The sequence below is a fragment of the Carettochelys insculpta genome, chromosome 1 (assembly GCF_033958435.1).
Source record: "Carettochelys insculpta isolate YL-2023 chromosome 1, ASM3395843v1, whole genome shotgun sequence".
Lineage (NCBI taxonomy): Eukaryota > Metazoa > Chordata > Testudines > Carettochelyidae > Carettochelys > Carettochelys insculpta.
In genome coordinates, this window is record NC_134137.1 from 364,058,213 (window position 1) to 364,071,757 (window position 13,545).

At 48.9% G+C, this 13,545-nt stretch overlaps 1 long non-coding RNA gene across 1 annotated transcript in view; it reads left to right on the plus strand.

The window, feature by feature from the left end:
• The window catches only part of LOC142007504 (uncharacterized), a 28,386-nt gene extending 18,730 nt beyond the window's left edge, over nt 1-9,656 (plus strand). Inside the window, exons 3-4 of the long non-coding RNA XR_012643959.1 lie at nt 7,295-7,474; nt 8,659-9,656. This is a non-coding gene — a long non-coding RNA (uncharacterized LOC142007504). The remainder of the gene's footprint in view (nt 1-7,294; nt 7,475-8,658) is intronic.
• The last annotated feature ends 3,889 nt before the right edge of the window (nt 9,657-13,545 follow it).

The following is a 13,545-nucleotide window of genomic DNA, read 5'->3' on the forward strand; positions in this document are numbered from 1 at the left end:
GGACCCTGTTCTGACCCTAACATCTTTCAGTGGTTGTTCCAGTGCTACTATATGCATGTGAAATCTGGAAAATATACAGGCGTTGTTTGAAGGCACTTAAACAATATCATCAATACTTCCTCAGGAGAATCCTAAATATCTCTTGGAAGGATAGGCATATGAACACCAACATCCTGGAAGAGTCAAACATGACCAGCATTGATGTCATTATCATTCATCAACAACTGAGTAGGACTGGTCATGTAGGTTGGATGGCTGAGCAGCACTTCCCAAAACAGACTCTGTTTTCCGAGTTGGAGGAAGGACAGAGGATCATTGGGGGCCAGTGGAAGCAATACAAGGACATGCTGAAGGCACACATGAAAAAGTGCACCATTGGTGTCGACACTTTGGAAAACCTTGCCCAAGACCGTCCCCATGGAGAACTGCAGTCTGTGAGTGAGTGGCATAATTTGAGATGTCCACCACATTGCAGACAACGAGAGGTGGAGATGAAGAAAAGAGCATCAAAAACTGCCCCACATTCCTCCAACAGCTACCAACACCTCTCTCTATTATGGTAAGATCTGTGGCTCCAGAATTGGGCTGATCAGCCATCAACAGACTCACGAATAGGAGGGTGACATGTAGACATCCTACTTGTTATTGAGTGACAGCTGAGAGTCAGGCAATAATAAGCACACATCAAACCTGGAGTCCTCTGACTATTCCTTGAAATCTCCAACATCTTATCCAATGAACCCTCACAGAATTACCAGACCTATTGTTCTCAAAGAACAGCACACACCAGCTAATAAGATTTAACTTGAGATCACCATTTTGTTGAACACCATAATAGTTAAATATATTTGTAGTGAAAACAAGCATATGTGGTAGAGAGAATATTTGAAACAGATGGCTACATAAAAAATATCATAGCACACTTTGAAACTGAAATTAAATAAAAGGCTAACTTCCCATCTAAAAAAATTATCTCGCTCAAAGTTTTCTTCATTGTTTTTCAAGCAAGCCTGGTTCAGACACCTTTTTCCTGAAGCAAACGTCTGTCCATTTCCCTCCTCTGTTAAGATGCTCAGGTGTTTTCTTTGTACCATAATAGAGCAAATCATTGATATTTACCTCAGAATATTCTTTTTGTCTTCCTGAAATTCCCACAATCTTTATTTAAATTTAGTCCTGACTAGTAATAGGAGACGGTCACATGACTGGATTTTTATATTGAGTATGGAAGCCATTTGATGTGTCTGTTGTATCTGTTGTCCCCAAATAGTTTGCCGGGGTGCCGTGTGTAGTGTCTAATGAAAGCTAATGATGTCCTGAATCTGTATGTGCTACTTATGTGTCTGTATCATATTGGCTATGTCTACACATAGGAAAAACTTCAAAATGGCCATGTTAATGGCCAGATCGAAGAGTACTAAGGAGGCACTGAAGTGCATATTCAGCACTTCATTAGCATGTCGTGAAGTGCCGCAGTTCACTTCCACATGGCTCGTCTACACCGGGGTCCTTTTCAAAAGGACTCCACCACCATCAAAATCCCCTTATTCTAGGAGTAAGGGGATTTCGAGGTTGGTGAGGTCCTTTCAAAATGGACCCCGGTGTAGACGAGCTGCACGGAAGCAAACCACAGCACTTCCGAAGTGCCACAGCTGGCGGCATGCTAATAGAGCGCTGAATATGCATTTCAGCGCCTCATTAGTACTCTTCGATCTGGCCATTAGCATGGCCTTTTTGAAGATTTTGGCAAGTGTAAATACAGCCATTGGGAGGTAAAGTTATAGATTTTAGCTGTGTAGTTGTGTTAGCAATGTTTTAGTACTAAGCTTCACAACAGGAGGTGTGAACTCAGCCCCAGCCAGAATACTGGGATGAACAATGGGACGGAAATCAGATACTCAAATGCTGAATCCACATTTCCAAAACTTAGGACTTGCCAATGCAATGTAGCCCACTTGTCAGGCAACCTGGGCGGAGCAAAGAAATTGAAATCAGATACCCAGATATCCACTGCACCTGCCATGTAAATGACTGGGGGGTGCTTGCAAAACCAGAAACCAATGGCTTTTGCCACAGCAGCTCACCTGGGTCACATGACATTGAGTTTCATGGGCCTGATGGGAAGAAGAAAGGGTTTGGTCCCTGGACGCAAGGGCGAACTATGTGGTGGACCTAGCAGCATCTGTCTTGGACCTTTGTCTTTTGTTTCTGTGCCTGTTTCAAAGGATCAGTGTTCTAGCATGCTCACGTCAGCTCACCAGATCTCCACTTCTCCAGTAACTAAAGATATGTGACCTGGAATTATATCCCTTATGGGATGAACTTTCAGAGGCTTTCAAGAATCAGCATATAATATCTCTGGCCTGCATCGATAGCTGTAATTGATGCACATAAAGTATCATGTTGACAATTTTTCTTTCTAACCATGTTATTTCTTTTTTGTTAATATATCTTTAGATGTTTAGATCTGAAGGATTGGTAAGAGTGTTTTTTTTGGGTAAAATCTAAGTATATATTGATCGGGGACTGTGGCTGGACCCTTTGGGGCCTGCAAGGATCTGTGTGGAGCTGGTGAAATGGATTTTAAGAACCACTACACCGTGGATACAGTTTTCCAACCAGTTATTCACCCACCTTATAGTCACTCTGTCTAGTCTATATTTCATAGAATCAGAGAACTGGAAGGAACCTCAAGAGGTCATCAAGTCCAGTCCCCTGTACTCATGGTAGGACCATGCACCACCTAGACCAGCTCTGACAGGGTGATTGAAGAACAGTCATCTGGAAAGATTCTGCTTCTGTCGCCTGTCTCTTCAGGGGTGAGCACTGGAGTCTCCTCTCCTTCCATGTCTGCAATCAACTGAGCTGGGACTCTCCCTCTTAAGTCTCCTGCAGATGTGAAGGGGCAGAGACACTTGAGCCCAAATGAGTTCATGATCCCCACATTGCCCAGAGTAGGATGTGTACACTTCATCACATTTTTCAAAACACAACTGATTCACTGTTAACAATGTAAAATTGTTTAAACTTTCAATATGACCAGCATTGTGACACAGAAAACCCACATCTAGGCAGAAAAACAAAAGAAAAAAAAACAATATTAGTGTTTGAATCATGGGAGGGCTTGAAAATAGGAATTGTATTACTCTTAGGGCTTGTCTACTAGGAGTAAAGGGATTTTGAAGTTGCCCCAGAACTTTGAAGTACTGGCAGGTGAGTCGCGGCTAGACATGTTTTGGTACTTCAAAGTTTAAAACTTCAAAGTTGCCGCAGGGGGAATTTGCTTAATGAAGTGCTGCCTATGCATGGCAGCACTTCATTAGTAAACTCCCAACACCCTAATTACCATCCTTCCTTCGAAGGCAGGTGGCAATGTAGACAAGCCCTTAGGGTTGGCCTCAAGTCTGGCTTATGGCCTTCTTAGTGCTCAGTACTCTTTAGTTAAGGCAAGCCACTTGACTTTTGCCCCCTGCCCACTACTTCATTCCACGTAATTGGAGCCCTGCATAAGATTTTCAGAAGTAACTAAGGGTATGTCTACACAATGAAGAAAAAGCCACAGCTGGCCCATGCCATGCAGCCAACTTGGGCTCACAGGGCTCAGGGGCTGTTTCATTGTAGTGTAGACTTCTCGGCTTTGGCTGGAGTCTGAGGCCGGGGACCCTCCCATCCCACAGCATACTACAGCATGGTCATCAGCTTGAGCCCATGAATCTACACAGCAGTAAAACTTTCCTATAGTCTGGGTGCTGTGAGCCCGAGTTGGGTGGCTTCAGTCAGCTGCAGATTTTTCTTTGGTGTTTAGAGGTACCCCAAAATGATAAAGGAGCCTAATTCTCATTGACTTTCCACTGCAACCTGTCCTAGAGGATGACATTATGATGAAAGCATTGGAACTTTCTTGACTCGTGTAATGTCAATGTACTTATGTCAATGTATTGGTAGTTTATGTTGATTGCAAAGAGAGCACCGACTATTTGCTTGTCTATTTTGGGTCTGAGTTGGTGTTGTTCTCAATGTAAGGCTTTCAGTGAGGCTCTGGACTTATCGTTTTCAGCATATGTAAGCATTTTAAGTGTGAAACTTCTTCTGTGAAAAAGTCTAGGAAACTAATTGCATAAATAAGTACAATATGTTCACTTCCACAATTTCAGAATATAAAATGGAAACAAAGTAAAGAATTAGCATCAGTAAAAACCTAATTTAAAAAAAATTATAAATCACGACTTAAAATAAAATATCATGAATTTCATCTCCTGTGCTGAACTGTGCACTACTTGTTTCCTGATGATGTTGAATTTGTCTTAATTTGTACAACAATGATCACAAGGGCACTGCTGAGTCCGAGATAATAGCCATTTTCTAAATATGCACAAAGATCCCAGGCCAAGGCCTTGTCTATACTTACCAGCACTGTTAATCTACTTCAGCTCTGCAAATAGCATAGTTGAACTCGACATATTGTAATGTCTTGTATGTAGTTAGGTTGGTGGGCAGGGGGTGGGGAGGGAGCTGTTTTTCATCTTTGTGGAGTACCAACATCAAGAGAAGTGAGCTTGGAGATTGATTTATTGCATCTACAACAGACCTGATAAATTGATGGGGAGTGGACCGATTGCTGCAGCGTTGATCTACTGTGTATATAGACAAGGCCATAGCTACAGATGTACCACTGCTCTGTCTACCTTTTGGCAAGTTCTAAAACAGGGAACACACTGAATGGTACTGTAAGGCTCATAGTGTTTAAAGGGATACTATCCAATTTCTATACACTACTGTGAGTGCTTCTCATTTCCTCTGCTGCTTCTGCATCTGCAATGGATGCACTGAGACTGGCCTTTCACAGATATTGCCCATAATATCTCTTGTACTGACTTTACCAGTCGTGAAAAATACTATTTTCTCCCGCCCTCTATATTCCAATGTGTGGCAGAAGGTGGGGAGAGAGCGAGATGATGACTTGGAGTTGAAAGGGACATGTGGATGGAACACTAGAAGCAAGTTTCCCTGGAAGTTACAGAGAGATAACAACTTAAAAACATCGAGAGATAACAGAGAGCGTAAAGAGACTGCTATAGAAAGAAAACCAAATCCTATAAGCATATCCAAAGAATTTGGTAGTAGTGGTATTACTGTAGCAAGTAATGACCCTAACGTTCATTGTACAAACATACAGGTTATGTCTACACTAGATGGTTCTTTTGAAAAAAAAAAAAAAAGATCTTTTTAGAAAAAACCTGTGGCACATCTACACACAAAATGTGTCCTTTTGATATTAAATCAAAAGGACACGGTGCTTTTTCCGGAGACCCTCTTCCTTTCCCAGGTGAAGAAGAGTGCTTTTTTTGAAAGAATCTTTAAAAAAAATGCATGAAGATGCTTCTGGTTCACCAGGCACACCTGTTTCCTGAATGTCCACTTGTCCTTTCTGTCAAAAGATTAGCCAGACTGCCCTCTCGACAGAGCGGATTGCTCTTTCAATCTGCTTATTGTGTGTGGCCACAGTCTTTCAAACGATTTTTTTTCCAAGGAGATCTTCTGAAAGAACTTCTTTCAAAGGACCATTATAGTGTAACCCTAGCCACAGTGAGAGACAGTCCCTCATTCAAAGATATATCTATATGGCAATTTTATAGCTCTGCTGCCTGAACCCCATAACCACAAGTCAACTGGCCAAGGTCAGCCAAGGCTGTGCCGTGAGTCTTTAATTACAGTATAGATGCAACTCCTCACAATCTATTAGGATTGAGACTGAAATATTCTAGGATCCAGCTTTTAGGATCTACATCAAGATAAAGTTACTACAAGTCTGGAATTTCTAAAATTTCCACACAAAATTACAACACAAAGGAGCTAAATAATTTCTCTGAAGAAGGGAAAAGAAAACATTTTAATTGAAATCTCCAGATTACCCCCTCATAATGAAAAGAAACTGCATTAGCTAAAGCAGGGAAACAGCAAGCCTAAAAGAGGCACATCATTAACATAAAGAAGACTAATACAATTACTCATATGAATGGCTGCTTTAGAACACAAGAAGATTTATTATTTAGATTATGAAAGTCTTCAAACTACATATTTCCCCTAGGACATACTGGAAAGGTTTGTGGCCTTGAAGGTAAATGGATTTTACTGTCAGTTGGCCAATATTCAAGTTAGTGCAGATAGTATAGTCTTGGGATCGCCTTCATCTAATGCCTATTAAATTTCTCGGTGGTTTGGTTTTATGTGTAATTGCTTATCTTTGATGTACAGTAGTTATAAAATTAATTTGATTGCAATGCACATTTTTTCCAATTTTAATGAATGCCAATGCATAACAAGAAACACGTTTGTTTTTACAGCATGATGCATGTTGTTTTGTATTCCCTGAAAAGGGAGTATATGTTACCAATACCCTGTATAATTGTGGTCATTTCAGACACAGCAAGGCATAAAACAAACAAATGTTTTGTTTCCCTGCCAAATGTATACGTATCCACTAGTTACAATTAAAGCTATCAAAAGCACGGTGAAGGGGTTTCCTTCAAAGATACTGGTCATGGCAGATATTTTGTTAGCATCCAGGGACCAGCCTCAGTACAACTAAACTCTCAATACAATGGATGCCCTGTGAGAACAACTGAATCCATGAATAGTCACAGAGAAGTAGCCATGTTAGTCTATAGGTTCACAAAATGAAAAAAAGCAGAGCTGTAGCAAGTTAAAGACTAACAAAACAATTTGTTAGCTTTCATGGGACAGACCCACTTCTCCAGATCTGACAAATCCATCAGTACTTCTGCAAACCAGTTTAAATGAGGAAGTAAAATCACATCTCAATAATACTTAATTTAGATGCATGAAACTAGAGTTACCTGATCTACATTGGAACTCATCAACGTGGTTCTTCAGAGTGAACCTGTTCCATGAATAGTCATTTTTCTTCTGAAGTCATTAGGCCGTAATGGATGTTGCTGACGAAGACTTCAATGGTTAGAGAAGAACACAGGTCAGAAAACCTGGATCTTCAAAACCAGTCACTCTGGGCCAGTGTCGATCACTCAGAATTATGCTATTTCTAACAGAGTTGGGTTCATTTGGGATTTCTGACTGGCAGTATTTGCCAGTATCCAAATCACCTGCAGCCAGGCCTGAATTTTTCAACTGTTCCATATGTCTGTCATGGTCTGAACCAAAGCCCTGATATCTGACATCTCCAAAGCTGAGGAAAGTATAACACTGCCACTGCCCTATATATGAAGATTGTGACTCAGGTCCTTTTCTGATAATGATTACTGTGTATGATTTATAGTACTCAACAATTCTGAACAGAAGGAAAACTCATTGCAGAAGGTGAGGCAGATCTACACTACAAATATTGCATGATGCTGCTGTACTGCTGTAGCACTTTGATGAAGACAAACAGGAGAGCTTCTCTTTTCATGGTGGATAAGGAAAAATTCACACTCATGAGTGAAGCTGTTATAATGAAGTAAGTATAAGTCTAGACTGACCATTTGTAGGAACTCAAAGTCTTTGTGCTGTGTACCAAATACCTCTATAGAAAAAGTAAAATGAAATGTCTTCTCATCTTAAGGGCTTGTCTACACTCAGTGAAAGATTGACACTACTGTGGTCAATCTTCCAGAGTTCAGTTTAGCATTTCTGGTAGGGACATGCTAAATTTAACTCAGAGGGCATTCCCATGGGCTATGTCTACAATAGAAGCATCTGTCTCCAGAAGTTACTGTTGGAAGAGATGTTCCAACAAAATATCTGTCAAAAAAATTGCATCTACTCATAAAACCAGATTGATCATTTGATCCATTGGGTCAACAAAAGGGCCCCCTGGTGTGTCTACATAGCTTTTTTGTTGTCAATTTCTGTGAACAAAACACGTTTTGTGTGTAGACGCTCCATGAGTTTTGTCAGCAAAACCCTAGATTTGTCAACAAAACTCTCTAGTGTAGAAACAGCTATTGGCACCAGTACTACTTCTCCTTGTGAGGCGTAAGGGACATCAAAGGGAGTGTTCACTACTATCGAACTCCTGTAGTGGAGTGTGTGCAGAAGTATGAATTAAGGTACATCGACTCCAGGCACATCATTAATACAGCTGGAGATGATCATCTTACTTCGATCTCCCACATTAGAATAGACTTGGTTTTAGTATCAATGCTGGTCTCTGGCTATGTTTACACTATGGAGTTATTTTGAAATAACAGCTGTTATTCCAGAACAACTTTGCTAGCATCTAGATTATGCACACATCATTTCAAAACAAATTTGAGTAGTAGGTACATTACTTTGAAACTGGTGATCCTCATTTCAGGGGGAATAATGCCTATTTCAAAATATTTAGTTCATAAGAGCCGTGTCGTTAGTAGCGGCACTAACTTCGAAATAGCGCCCGTCACGGCTACATGTGTTGGGCGCTATTTCGATGTTAACATCGACATTAGGCGGTGAGACGTCGAAGCCGCTAAACCCATGAGCGTTCAACGTCGAAGTAGGGAACGTGTAGTCGTTGCGCGTCCCGCAACTTCGAAATTGCGGGGGTCCTCCATGGCGGCAATCAGCTGAGGGGTTGAGAGACACTCTCTCCAGCCCCTCAGCTCAATGGTGGCCACGTGGAGCGGCCCCTTAAAGGTCCCCACCCCCTCCCTTTCTGTGCAGGAAGCTGAGAGAGCGTGCAGGCAGCAGCAATAACACGCGGCTCTCCTGCACGCTCCTCCACAGCCACCCACACCCCCACCCAACGCGATGGCCACCCGGCAGTGCCCCCAGCGCCCTGAGGGAACCCCCACGAAGAGGAGCCAGGGTAGCCAGGGCAGCCAGGGCAGGAGCCAGTCTGGCAAGCGGCAGCGGGGCCCCCCCCCTGGACAGAGGCCGAGCTTCGGGACCTGCTGGGGCTCTGGAGCAAGGAGGAGGTGCTCCAGGTAATGGGGAGCAAGAGGCGGAATGCGGATGCGTTCGCTTGGCTGGCTGAGGGCCTGGCTGCCCGGGGTCACCCTGCCTGCACTCCAGACCATGTCTGGAGTAAAGTCAAGGAGCTGCGGCAGGGTTACGCCCGGGCCCGGGATGCGGCCGGCCGATCTGGGGCAGCCGCCGTCACTTGCCACTTTTACAGGGAGCTCAAGGACATCCTGGGCCCCTGGCACACCTCCTCCCCTCCAGCCACGCTTGACACCTCGGCTGAGGAGCCCCAGCTGGCCCCAGAGGCGGAGTCTGCCGTGGAGGCAAGCCCCGCACCTTGGGGGCCCCCCCTGGAGCCCACCCCCAGGGCACCAGAGCAGGAGGAGGAGGAGGAGGGGAACTCCTCCTCCACTGAGACTGGGCTCCAGATCCTCCTCCTGCCATCGAGGAGCAGCAGCCAGGCATCCGCCCCCTGGGTGTCCCCCGGCTGTGGGAGTGGACCTACAGGTATGTACCCCCCCGGTATACACCCCCGGGGTTGAGGGTGGCCAGGGCCCTCCACATGCCCTGTGGATATGTGGCCAGGGCCCTCCACATGCCCAGATGAACATGGCCCCAAGGACAGCAGTGGCATGTCCCTCACACAAGTGCATCAGCCCCTTCCCCCCCCGAGCACGACAGTGCCATGCCCCATCCCCGGAGCAGGGGGGAGCGGAACCTCTAGGGTCCCCCGGGAGGAGGGGGTGGGACACCCAGCAGCAGCAGCAGCAGCAGCATGTGATGGAGTGGGGGGAGTGCAAATGCGAGACTCAGGCTAGATATGATCAACAAGCTGAATAGCTCCCAGGGGCTAAGGATGATCCTGGGGCTACAACTGGCAGGTTACACCTCTGCCCTGAACAAAGAGGAGGGAGGAGCCGAGCTGGCTTTGAATCGGGGGCCGCAGTTAGAGGCTAGGGGAAGGGAGAGCTGGAAGGCAGCCAGCCTGAGGAGGGGGAAAGCTACACCCCAGAGGGGCAACCCTCGGGGTCTTCTCCCCAGGATGGGTTGGAAGGACTGTCTCTGACTGCTGTACTGTCACTTCTAGGAGAAACTGGGCATCTGTTGCCTAAGAAATCTCTCCTGTCAGACCTGCTGAGTGAAGTGAGAGTCACTCCCACCAAGGGACAGGGTGCAGTGCAGGGGGACCCCTGAACCCCATCACAGCAGCATCTCCCGGGGACGGGGATGGGGAACCTGCAGCACAGGTGTGGGGGGACAAGGGCCACGGCTCGGGGCCCACACTAACGCCTGTCTCCACTCTTCTTCCCCCCCTCCTGTGTTCCGCAGCAGCACCATCGGAAGGACTGTAGAGTGCTGGCGAGGCGTCAGTGGTCCCAGAATCCCCTCTGGGGCCATTGCTCTAGGCCAGCCCCTCGGCGGAGGACCGACCGGCCCCACAGCGGGCAAGACGGTGGACCCAGCAGCAGCCGCCAGTGACGGACCCCCAGCTGCTGGCCCTCCACCGCCGGCAGGTGGAGGTCGCAGAGCAGCAGCTGCAGGTGGAGCAATGCCGGCTCCACCTGCAGGAGTGGGCGCTGGCCTGGCGCCAAGAGGCATGGGGGGCCTACATGGAGACCTTCAACCACATAGCGGATTACCTGGCCCCCCATGCCGCGCCGGCCGCAGCAACGCCCACCCTGGGTGCTCCACCCACCGCACCACCCGCTGCTCCTGTCGCCGCGCCGTCCGCCGTCGCCCCGCCACCCTCTACCGAGGGCCATTCCACCGAGGGAGACCTGGGGCCAGCTGACACTTGCCGGCTGTATCTACCAGTCCGACTGGCCCCCAGCCAGCCCCGGACAGGGCTGCGGCCGAGGTGGGGATCCCGGCCGCCCACCCCCAGTGCTGGACTATAGGGGCGTGGGGCCCAGGACGTGCCCCCCGCCCCTTGTATATATTCCCCCCACTGTTTTGTTTTCCGGGCTTGTATATAGCTTGTATTTATTTATTTGTGACCCCCATTTGCACAGTCTGATCCTTCCCCCCCCCCCATGTAAATAGTTCTCCGCTTCCTTGTTATCCCTGGGGTTTTTTTGGTTAATATATACATACATATTTAACATTAAGTTAGTTAGAAGTTCCTATATATAGTTAGTATTAGTTAGAACAGAGTTCCAACTAAACAAGTTTGATTTCACAAACAAGTGTCTGCTTTTATTTGTCCAGGAAAAGTGTGTGGGGGGTGTGCTGTTGGGTGCTCCGTGGTGTGGGCGTAGGGGCAGGGAGTGTTGTGGAGGATGGGGGGGCAGTGGGGGGCCTGGCAGCATTCACCCTGCGGCCTCATCGAAGTGGGCCCGCAGGGCCTCCCGGACCCGGGTCCCTTCGGGGTCCACCTGGCGACTGGGGGCAGCAGGTGGCTGCACATCGGCCCTGCCGGCCTCCACAGCCCAGCCCTGAAAGAAGGCCTCCCCCTTGCTCTCCACCAGATTGTGTAGGGCGCTGCACACACCCACATTCTGGGGGATGTTGGTGGGGCCCGCATCCAGGCAGGTGAGGAGACATCTGCAGCGCCCTTTGAGGCAGCCAAATGAGCACTCTACCACCTGGCGTGCGTGGTTCAGGTGCTGGTTGAAGCGCTTCTGGCTGGCAGACAGATGGCCCGTGTACAGGTGCATGAGCCAGGGCCGGAGGGGGTAAGCCGCATCTGCGATGATGCAGAGGGGCATGGTGGTGTCCCCCACAGGGATCTCCCGCTGGGGGATGTAGGTCCCCGCCTCCAGCCGGCGGCACAGGCCCGAGTTCTGGAATACCCAGGCGTCGTGGGTGCTGCCAGGCCAGCCCACATAAATGTCCTGGAAACAGCCCCGGCTGTCCACCAAGGCCTGGAGGACCACTGAGTGGTAGCCCTTCCGGTTGATGTACCGTCCTCCACTGTGCTCCGGGGCGCGGTGGGGATGTGAGTCCCATCCAGAGCCCTGAAGCAATTGGGGAAGCCCAGCATGGCAAAGCCCACGATGGTGGCATCTGGGTCCCCAAGCCTCACGAGCCTGTGGAGGAGCATGGCATTCATGGCATGCACGACCTGCAGGGGAAGCACATGGGAGAGCACCAATGAGGGGTGAGCAGGGTGTGCGTGGCCCTCCCCTGCCAGGGCCCCCTTCCTCTCCCCTGCCCTGCCCTGCCCTGCCAGGGCTGCCTCTCCCCCCTCCCCCCGTGGGTCCTCTTACCTTCATGAGGACAGCCCCGACGGTGGCCTTGCCGATGCCAAACTGCTGTCCCACGGATCGGTAGCTGTCTGGAGTGGCCAGCTTCCAGACAGCGATGCCGACCCATTTCTCCACAGGGAGGGCACGCCACATGGCGGTGTCCTGGTGCCTGAGTGCAGGGGTGAGCCACTGGCATAGCTCCATAAATGTCTGCTGGCTCATCCGAAAGTTCCTGAGCTAGCGGTCGTCGTCCCACTCCCCAAGCACCAGCCGCTCCCACCAGTCGGAGCTGGTGGGGTAGCTCCACAGCTGCCGGCATATGAGGTGGCGGGGGGGTCGGGGTGCTGCAGGGTTGGGGGTTGCATCCTCCTCCCCTGCGGGCATCTCCTCCTCTGTGGCAAGGAGTTGCTCAGCTGCCTCCTTCATGGCACAGAGCAGGGCAAGCACTGCTCCTGCAGGGGCAGCTGGGTGGACTTCTGGCTGCTGCTGCTGCTGCTGCTGCTGGGGGTCCATGACTGTGTCGCCCAAGGTCTGCGTGCCTATGGCTCTCCAAACCACATGCTGTGCAGGCTGAGTGTGTCTGGGAGGGGCCCTTTAAGGGACCGGCTAGCTGTTGCCCCGGAAGCGCTAGTCCGCCCTGTGACCCTTTCTGCAGCTGTGCCTGGCACCCTTATTTCGATGTGTGCTACTTTGGCGTGTAGACGTTCCCTCGCTGCACCTATTTCAATGTGGTGCCGCGCAACGTCGATGTTGAACATCAACGTTGCCAGCCCTGGAGGACGTGTAGACGTTATTCATCGAAATAGCCCATTTCAATGTCTCTACATCGAAATAGGCTACTTCGATGTAGACTTCATGTGTAGACGTAGCTAAGAAGAGCTAGTAAGACGTGGAATATCACTATTTCAAAATAGGCCATCATAAGCTGCGTCTACACGTGCACGCTACTTCGAAGTAGCGGCAGTAACTTCGAAATAGCGCCCGTCACGTCTACACGTGTTGGCCGCTATTTCGAAGTTGAAATCGACGTTAGGCGGCGAGACGTCGAAGTCGCTAACCCCATGAGGGGATGGGAATAGCGCCCTACTTCGACGTTCAACATCGAAGTAGGGACGTGTAGACGATCCGCGTCCCGCAACATCGAAATAGCGGGGTCCTCCATGGCGGCCATCAGCTGGGGGGTTGAGAGATACTCTCTCTCCAGCCCTTGCGGGGCTCTGTGGTCACCGTGGGCAGCAGCCCTTAGCCCAGGGCTTCTGGCTGCTGCTGCTGCAGCTGGGGGTCCGTGCTGCATATACAGGGTCTGCAACTAGTTGTTGGCTCTGTGTATCTTGCACTGTTTAATGAAAGTGTGTCTGGGAGGGGCCCTTTAAGGGAGCGACTTGCTGTTGAGTCCGCCCCGTGACCCTGTCTGCAGCTGTGCCTGGCTCCCTTATTTCGATGTGTGCTACTTTGGCGT